Genomic DNA, 11,080 nt, shown 5'->3' with positions numbered 1-11,080 from the left:
ATGAAGGAATTTTTAAATAGAATTCCAGCTAAATATATTCAGACATAATAATCAAATTTGAATATTACTATTTGGGAAACCCTAATAAAACCATGAGTTAAAAATTATTTTTTGGCTGCTAAAACCATAAAATAAAAAGCTGATGAAGAACTTTTAACGGATCAGGCTGTCCCCAACTGAACCGACTAATGATAAAATTACAAAAACAGATATAATAGGACATTCTATACATCCTGATGTAATGCCATAGGTAGTACACATCAGCATCTATGAATAATTCTTGTCTAGAACAATCAAATCTGAATCTTAAGCACTTAGTTCTAGCTTCCAATTTGTAGGAAACACAAAGAAATGAAGGAAATTGTCAAACATACAAGACAGATGCAGTTAGCAGACTCTAGAATGTAGAAAATATTATAAAACCAATGATTTGGCTTAACTTTACAAATGCATAGATTTAAAAAGACATAAAACACATATCAACTGAACACAAACACCGCAATTATAAAAGAGAAATTTAAAAACACTGACAAGATTGTACATGATAGGAAAGAATTCTTGTATCTTAGAAATGGATACTTTCAGATTATGTAATATAATATCTTTGACTCATTTTAAATTAATCCAGTGGTGGTAGAGAGAGGTTTACTGGGAGAGTAAATGAAACAAGATTGGTACATTTTGAAGCACGTAACTGGAATCCTGGCTGAGCTCTTCTGCTACTTAAAGTAACAGATGCTTTGAGCCAACTTGATAGCAATGCTTTTGAGGAGATTAAAAAGTTGGCAGACATGTGAGGGTGCACACACATACACACACACACACACACCACACACACACACACACACACACACACACACACAAATAAAATGATAAAAGTTGGTTGGTAAAGTGATATTCTAGAATTTCAACTACAGAATGAGCTGGGGTGCCTGGAGTTCATAGGCCTGGTCTATGGCTTACTGGTGCCCATCAATCATAAATTTTTACCAAGAAGCTTATATAAATATGTAACTCATCTTTTAGGACTCTCCTTATTTCGGAATGAAGGTAATGAAGAAATGAAAAAGCTGAGCACTTACAAATTGTTTCTGGTCAAAATAATGGTGGAATGCATGGACATCTATAGAAAACTTAAGAACAAAGTAAATGATCTTCAACTTTCTCTAAGAACAAACTGAGATGAGTGAATAGCAATGTAAAACTGGTATTTCTCAAAGAAAGTCTTGCCTGTTCAAAGCTGTAGGGTTCCTATCAAATGCCTGTAGAAACTACCAAAGGTGAGGGTGGGTAATAGTTTGGATGCAATTGCTCAACTTTATAAGTCAACAGTAATGCCTTTATGATCACAAAATCTTGACATTTTAAATGTTTCCCAGGATTTTTTGAGATAGCCTCAAATCTTTTCACTTTAGTAATAAAACTTTGTTGTTCTATTGCATTTCAAGTCTAGCTAAAGCACCACCATGAGCTAAGTGCATCACTCTTTTCATTTTCTTTTAAACAGTGAGGGCTCTGAGTAGCTATTACTATATTGATACGACTAGCTTGTGAGTTTTATCATGATCTTTGACGTGTTTTGTTTTAAACAGATCCTCTAGATATCAACTCAAAAACGAAAAGGATAACTCATAAAGGAAAAATCTACCCTTTTCAGGGAAACTTTATTGTTGCTTCATTAGCAATCCTGCAGTCCTAATGTATCAAAAATGTAATACAGTTTGTGAAAAAATTAAGCTATTTAAAATTTTAAGAAAATATGTATGATATAAAGTGGGTTACATGTTTTTTTTTAAATGATTATAATTCATCATACATTTCAAAGATATGAAGAGAAGGAATGGCAGAATGGCATCCTACACAGACTCTTGAGACCTATTTAATGGGTTTAAAACCAGACTTCCACCACATACTAGCAGGTTGGACAAGTCAGTTTAACCCTGCTGTTCCAATTGCCTCATCTGTAAAATGCGAGCCATAATAAGATTCATTTAATGTTATCATGAGGATCAAATGAGGTAATAATATACAGTACTTAGCAAAGTGCTTAGAACATGCTAAGTGCTCATTAATTTCTGTTACTTTTATAATTTCTGTTAACATTAACACTAGTACTACCAGTATGCTAAATACGAGAAGTTTTTCCAAAGAACAGAAACTCAATGTATTCTAACTATAAAGGTAGAGATTTTTACATATCCTTAAAATGATATCACTTTCTTCCAGCATTAGGCAGAGTAGAATTATCTGAAAATATGCTAAGATTTTAGATGTTTTGTATGAATGAATATTAATCTTTCACTAAGTGCTTTATTTTCTCCAAATAATTATTTAACCCTGTTTAATTTTTCACTATAGCTCATATATCCTGAGAAAATATGAATACTAATGTCACATTATTTTTAAAATTATGACATGCAAAATAAAAAGTTTCAAATTATGGCAGACTATGCACTTGCTCTCAATGCCATTTTGAAATAAATGCCCGGAGTTTCATTTAATGAATCCAATGTAGTATCACTCTTTTCCACAATTTCTTTCTTGTGTCTCAACATTTTGTACGATTCATGAAAATGTAGGCGTGTTTCTACTATAAAAAAGAAGGCATGTATATATATGCTGGTTTATACTTCACCAAGGCCTTGAAAAAAAAATCAAGGAGGTAAAATCAATCACACACACACACACATCTGTATGAATAAAAAGCCGTTCGTTTGCTTGTTTGTCTTGCATTTTTTCAAGAATTGCCTTAAGGCTTCATTTTCCTTTCTAAGCAATTGATTTATCCATCCAAATTACTAGATCACTAAGCTTTTCATTTTCCTTTTTTTTTTTTTTTTTTTTTTTTGAGGCGGAGTCTCGCTCTGTCGCCCGTACTGGAGTGCAGTGGCCAGATCTCAGCTCACTGCAAGCTCCGCCTCCCGGGTTTACGCCATTCTCCTGCCTCAGCCTCCCGAGTAGCTGGGACTACAGGCGCCCGCCACCTCGCCGGCTAGTTTTTGTATTTTTAGTAGAGACGGGGGTTTCACCGTGTTAGCCAGTATGGTCTCGATCTCCTGACCTCGTGATCCGCCCGTCTCGGCCTCCCAAAGTGCTGGGATTACAGGCTTGAGCCACCGCGCCCGGCCAAGCTTTTCATTTTCTAAGAATCTCTGGATTTGGCTGTATATATGCATTTGACTTCAAACATTTAATTAATGATGACAATTAGAAACACACAAATAAATTGGACCTCCAGCACTTATGTTACCTGATTTGTAATAATATAGTAGTTTTAAATAATGTAAGAAACAAGATAGGTTATTTTAAAATTTCTCTTTTTCACTATTAATACAATATAAAGTAATTAAAGATATATTGAAGTATTAGCCACCTGTAATTTGTAGCAGTTTTATAAAGTCTGCTACGTAATTCACATTTTTGACAGATTTATGTGTTACACATGTGCAGTTTTCTCACATGCACAATATATGTTTTATGTAGTGTTTGTGTCTACTTTAACAGCTATCTGTGAGACTTCACTCAGATAAATATTTTAATCAAAATTTCAAATAATTACTAAAAATCACCAACATTTGATTAACATATTATGATCCACTGAAGTAAGCAACTAAGTCTTAGGTCTGGCGGTTGCCTCATGTGTCACTGCAATCCTATATATAGTACTTATAGGGAGCTTAACTAGCATATATGTACAATTGCATGCATTCTATGATATTTTTACCCTTCGATATTCACTCTAGTTTTTGACATTGCTTCAAAATTTTCATATATGTTAGCATCTTTATAATTGACAGATTAAATACACTTGTTGTTTGTAACAGAAACTTTGTAAAATTATGCTCCCTTAGAGGTAAACATGCCCTAAATATTCACTGCATGTTCTTGTCATCCTATCTCCTTTTTAATCATTATTTTAACATCACCCTTTTCCTTCTTACCTTCCCTCCACTCCTGGGGTTTATAGGTGCAATGATATCAGCCTCAAAGCCCAGCACAGGTAGTGAGGCGAGAGGGGCAACACAATATCTCAGTACATCATAAGGTTGGATGCTGAGGGGGGAGTTGTGCTGTAGAGGACTTGGAGGCAATGCTCTGAAGCCAAGGAAGCAGACAGGTGCATAGACAAGATAGGGCCTATGAAGCATATGGCCAAAGAGATGCCATAATATTTGTAAGTATACATAAGTATTCACAATGTATACTTATTGTACTTTGTACTTATTGCAAGTATATTGAGGGTGTGGGAATCAGGTTTATCATTGCCTGAAAATAGATTCATAATTATGGCAAAGGAAGACAGTTGAAAAGAACCCCAATGTGTTCGATTGAAATTATAAATATTGATATGAACTTGTGACCTTTATTTACACATACACAGACACAAATACACACAGATAAATAGAAATGGTTATATATGTATGTGTGCATATGCCTATACATAGTAGACTTTTATTATTTGAAGTATTATGTTCTATAAAAATGGCTGTGAATATGGAATCAGCAAAAACTAAAACCATTATTTTTAGGGATAATATAGAGTTGGGTTCCTGTGAGGCTCTGGTCACGTTTTAATCAACTGATCATTACATAACCTTGTTTTAGGTATGTTTCTGCTTAAAGACACTTTATTGAATATATATTGTTGATTTATAGTCAACAACAGCACTATAGCTCATGCCTGAATGGAGTTAATCTAACACATATTTTCTCTGTAAGTCATATCACAGGCTTCTTGTGCTTAGGAACATTAGACAGCACTTCAGCACTACCCTAGGGGTCCATTTTAAATAGCAAAATCACCAAAAAATCAAGATGTGAAAAATGTAGCACTAAACAGATCACAAAGGGGACACTTGTTTATAGTATGGAAACAAGAAGGGAGAAAATTGTCTTAGATGATCTCAACTGGGAACACCTTCATGGGGTGCCTCAATTTGTTTGTCACATTGAGCATGTCCATGAATACAGCAAAAGCATCAGGAGTATTGATTTTGGGGTTTCAAACAAATTTTAGCAAGGAAGTGGATTCACAAATACAACAACCAAGAACAGTAAGAATCAAATTGTATATCTGCATATCTATCTATTTGTACATATTTCTCAGTTCTGTCTAATGGGAGGGCATAGAAGCACTGAGCACATCTAGTTTCTGGGTATTGGTATCTAAATACCATCCTCTACTGAAAAGAGCAGGCAGTCTTGCAGAAATGGCTGATTTCAAAATGGGGACAAGAAAAGAACAAAATAAGCTTGCAGACTGTATTGAGTGAAAAAACAAGGCATAAGGAAATGCTCAAAGAGTAATGGAACATGAAGAGAATGCAGGAGGCAGCTTGACAGGGCTCTTATTGGCTAAATTTAGAAAAATGTTAACATCAAATAAACAATGAGAGTACCAGACTAGACCCCAATGAACAAAACAGAAATCTATTAGACTAAATGTTTTTGTGTGTTTGTGTGTATATATGTGTGTATATATTTTACATATACACACTACTTTGATTAGTGGAATAAAAGTAGTGTGTATATACTACTTTTCTTAGTGAAAAAGAAAGTAGCAACTGTAGGAACACATTTAGGAAGGATGATATAATTTCTATTTGGCAGTCACTATAGTGGTAGTAAATAGAGATGGGAGTCATCAGTGGATTAGTGGATTCTATGAATGGTGGGTAGATGAGAGAGAAGAGAATATTAGCATAATATCTCAATATTTATCCACAAAGTATTAACCAAAAGGCAATAAAAACAAAATCATGGTATAGGATTTTTTTAAAACTTGAACTTTTTAAAATTAATATGATTTTTTTGAATTTTAACCTTATTTGGGGATGTCTCAGTGGTTACTTTATTCCATGTATTTAAATCAATATTCTTGCACTGAAAAATATGGAGACTTTATGTAATATTTTCACATATTTTTGCCTCCAAACTAGGTTTTAACTACCTTAAAGTAGTTAGGAACAAATTCTTCCAGGGCATTTTTCTCAATAACAATCATAATAACATGAACTAAGTATTGCTCTACTACCCACCTTTACCGTCATCAATGTTAATTCACAATAGAATATCATTGTTTTGTCAGCCCGGCGACCCTATTCTTGTACTGGGAAGTGCAGTTCTCATCTTTTTAGACATTCTTTTTTTTTTTTTTAATTGAGACAGAGTTTTGCTCTTGTTGCCCACGCTGGAGTACAATGGCACGATCTCGGCCCACCACAACCTCCACCTCCCGTGTTCAAGCGATTCTCCTGCCTCAGCCTCCCGAGTAGCTGGGATTACAGGCATGAGCTACCACGCCTGGCTAATTTTTGTATTTTTAGTAGAGATGGGGTTTTATCATGTTGGTCAGGCGGGTCTCAAACTCCCGATTTCAGGTGATCTGCTCGCCTTGGCCTCCCAAAGTGCTGAGATTACAGGCGTGAGTCATCACGCCCAGCCTAGACATTCTGTATTATATCATTCCAGTTCTATGGTTCTCATGGGTTCTTCCTTTTTTTTTTTTGAGACGGAGTCTCCCTCTGTCGCCCAGGCTGGAGTGCAGTGGCCGGATCTCAGCTCACTGCAAGCTCCGCCTCCCGGGTTTATGCCATTCTCCTGCCCCAGCCTCCCGAGTAGCTGGGACTACAGGCGCCCGACAACTCAGCCGGCTAGTTTTTTGTATTTTTTAGTAGAGACGGGGTTTCACCGTGTTAGCCAGGATGGTCTCGATCTCCTGACCTCGTGATCCACCCGTCTCGGCCTCCCAAAGTGCTGGGATTACAGGCTTGAGCCACCGCGCCCGGCCCGGGATCTTCCATTTTTAACACATGACACCATTACATGCATGGATTCATTGCCCAAAGCTGAGCAGCAGACCCAGGTAGGAACATCATATAGATTTTCTGAGTATTTTAAAACCGAAATGGGGTGCTTCCAAAGTAACAAATGCTGTGAGTCATGAGGTCTGAGAGTTCTTAGTTATATGATCATTAACATGTGGAAAACACATGCCAGAATAAGAGATTTCTAAACAACATCAAAGACATAGGTAGATGAAAGAGAGAGGTAGATTCCCATGGTGTCTGAAATTCTTGTCCCTTTGATGCTAAGGCTTAGCTGCATCCTTACTCTTCCCCAAATTTGGTTACTTAATTCCCCCATTTACCTTGTAAGCTAATACATTTCTGCTTTGCCAAAGCCAGTGAAGTTTCTGTCATCTGCAAAAAAAAAAAAAAAAAAACAGTTTTGGTTAATAAAATTATCATCCTCTTCATCATTCTACTTATCATAAAGAGCAAGTCTGTCAAATATTTTTGAGGTAATGAAATCTTCAGAAATTGTTTTCTTGGTTAAAATTCAGGCATATTGAGAGAATAGCTATAAAATGTAGCATTTTTGTAAATATTGTGTGAAAATGTAAAATAATATTACTTTTCATAGACGAAGAAACAACAATTTAGAGATATTTCAGAGAAAAGAAGTAAAAATTTAATGATCTACAAATTTTATTCCCACTGGAGTCTAAAAATTAATGAGACTACGTGAACCTATTACAAACAGCTTTTATTTGGCGATGGTAAAATGTAAGATACTTTAATATATTCTCTCTTTGGTTTATATGTAGAAAGATTTGTGAGGTGTTATTCTACTGCTAATGGAATTTGCATTACTTTAGTGAAAGTATAAAATGTTCAGAAATATAAAAAGTTACACAAAGTCATTTCCAATTTCCTTTTCAGTAAGCCGACATTTAAACTACCAGTCATTGTTAATTTAATTATTAGTATTCAAAATTCGTGGTATATTAGTGAACAGATTGCAAATGAAATAAGATGAGAAAATAAATGCAGAGCAATAAAACAGAATCAACTCTAAAATGCAGATAGTAAATGCTAATTAATGTGAAACATATTGCCAAAATTTGTGCAGTGGGTTCGTCACTTGTAAATGCAATGATCTTGGGCAGATTATGAAACTTCTCTGCCTCAACACTGTTATCTGGAAAACAGAAAATGTAATGTGACCAACTTCATAGTATGATTGTATTAAGTAAATTAATACATGTAAAGCTCTCAGAACAGTGTCTTGCATCCATTACATTCTCATATTAGTATTTTCCACTAAGATCATTTTTATTATGCTAATGTTTTTTTAAAAAACATTCTTGATTATTAAAATGCTCTGGGAGTTTTAAGGTTGTTTAATCACATAAAAAATTGGTTCTCAGATGCCTGAATCTGCTCTGATGCTATTGCATCCTATCAAGCACACAGTACTTGATTAAGATGCGTTATAAAACAGATTTTACAGACTAATATGTATTTGTCTATTGCTCTGTGCCAAAAAAGTGTGTATCTAACACTTATGTGGTAGAATTAATTATCTAAATTAGCTTTTGCATAAACCCACTATCATTTAGTACTCACCAAAGGGCAATTTATTGCTCTGTGATAAAGGATTCCACTGATCTTAAGAAATGAATTCACAGTTTTAATATACTTTGCTTATTGACTGGTTTTATTTTTCTCAGGGAGAGGCACATGTACTCTCATCTCCCCACTGAAAATGTTGAGAAACTTCATTTATTATTGGCCAGTTAGGCATTTCCTTTTCTGAAGTGCCTGATTACATTTTTGTTCATGTTTCTATTGGCTTGTCGGTCTCTACAGTTTTTTTTTGGGTGCTGCCATTTAATGATGGGGAAAATCAAACAAAAGAATATGTTATTAATCACATAGACCACATCAGGAAAGACTGTATGAAAAAGCAAGGACAAAATTATCTCCAGGGAATATTTTTTACGTATAGGAATCTGTCTCCCTAGGTAGTATGTATCTGTCTGTTTTGCTGTCTGTCTATATGTCTATCTATCCTATATTATCTGTCTTTTTTCATGTGTATACATTGAAAATATCTTTTCCCATATAATAGCTTTTTATTCACTCAAGTAATGGTTTGTTTTAAAGGAAAAAAAAACTCTTAATATTTTCCAGTTTATCACTTTTTTTTACTTTTAGGTAAGTATTTTTTATAGTATTTAAGAAATGGTTGTCTCTCTCAATGTCATGAAGCGTGTCTATGTTATCTTCAAGAAACTGTAGACTTACATTTTATATTTAGATCTATAGTTCATCCTAAATTGATTTTTGTGTATGGTGTGACTGTAAAAGAGGCATTTATCTATGTACACACACATACATATATAACAACTACATTGTACTTCCATTTAAACATCAAATTTCCACAGCATCATCAAATTTCCACAGCAACATAAAATATAATGCTATCTCCTTTGTACTTACGTATCTCCATTGTACTTATGTATCTCCTTTGTGCTTATGTATCTCCTCTGTCATAAACTGACTGTATTTAAAGGGTCTGTTTCTAGATATTATTATGTTCCATTTGGTAGCATGTCTAGTTTGTGTTACTACCACATTATATTAACAACTATAGCTTTAAAAATCTTGTATCCGTACTGTCATGCTGACAGATTCATTCTTCTTTATTATTGTCATAACTATTCTTACCTTTACATTTGCATATGATTTTAAATATCCATTTGTCATTTCCAGCCAAAAATTACATGCTATAAATCTAATTGTAAGTGCATTAAATGCATGGAAGGATTTTGGAAGCTGTAATACATTAAAAACGTTGAATTCTGCTGGGCTTGGTATGTCATGCCTATAATCCCAGCACTTTGTGAGGCTAAGGAGGGAGGCCAGGAATTTGAGACCAGCGTGGGCAATATAGTGAGATCCTGCCTCTACCAAGAAAAAAAAAAAAGAACTGGGTATGGTGGCACACACCTATAGTTCTAGTTACTTGGGAGGCCAGGGTGGGAGGATAACTTGAGCCCAGGAGGGTGAGGCTGCAGTGAGCCATGACTATGCCTCTGCACTACAGCCTGGGCAACAGAACAAGACCATCTCTCAAAAACAGTTAAATCTTCCAAACAAGGAACATGATGTAGCGCTCCATTAGGTAGTACTTCCTTTGCATTTTTTAATAGAGAGGTCTTACTCATCACTTACTAAATTCATTCCTAGCTGCTGATGCTTATTGTTGCAATTATAAATTATACCAATTGTAATTTTCAATTTTTTTTGCAGATATACTAAATTTCTAATTTTAATTATGTTATAATGAAAATGTATTTATCTCTAACAGTTTATCCATAAAATTTTTTGGATTACTACACACACCATCAACCTTCCATGAATAATGCCAATTTATTTTCCTACATTCTAATCATTATAAATTTAATTATTTTCACCATCATATTGTTCTGACCAGGCTGTCCATTGAAATGTGAAATGAAGACAATTACAGCCTTTCCTCATTCCATATCTTTAGGGAAGTGCTCTTACTAATTCATCAAGAATAATGATTTCTGAATAATTTTTGTACATAATCCTATTCACATTAATGAAGTGCCTATTCCTGGTTTTTTATAATTTCATTATTATTACTTTTTGTAAAACAAATGGTTGTTATTGAGCGTTTAATTCAGTCAAATCCCTTGCGTCTAATGTTTTAGAGCATAGTTGTTAGATTTAACCAGTTTAGCAATATTTATCTTAAAGTATTTTGTCTATTTCCATTTGAAATGAGTTCTATATTGTGGTTATATCTTATCTATTTGTTTTCTATTTGATACATCTGCTATATATGTATTTTGTCTCTTTTTGTTTCCTCTTTTGATTTAATCAAATATATTTATTTCCTTCCTCTATTAATATGCTGATTAAACATTTCTGTACCTTTTGTGGTCCAGAAGTTAAACTAGATATTGCATCACATATTCCTGAATAATTAGAACCCAATAGAAACCATCACTTTAACAACTCCTTGATTTTTCTATAACCTTAGAATTCTCAATGCTTTTTCTTGTGTCATTACTCTGCATTTTAATCATATGTAAATACTTAAAGCCAAAGGCATTCATTATCTTATAATTATCACTATTCTTTTGAATTGATATTTACTTAATTTTATCCATATATTTAACCTTTTGGATATTTGATGGGTTTGTCTGAAACACTTTTTTTTTTACAAAGAATCATTTTAGTATTTCTTTTAGTATTGGTGT

Source organism: Trachypithecus francoisi, unplaced genomic scaffold (genome assembly GCF_009764315.1).
Source record: "Trachypithecus francoisi isolate TF-2019V2 unplaced genomic scaffold, Tfra_2.0 Contig01461, whole genome shotgun sequence".
NCBI classification, from domain to species: Eukaryota; Metazoa; Chordata; class Mammalia; order Primates; family Cercopithecidae; genus Trachypithecus; species Trachypithecus francoisi.
Note: the sequence above shows the minus strand (reverse complement) of the source record.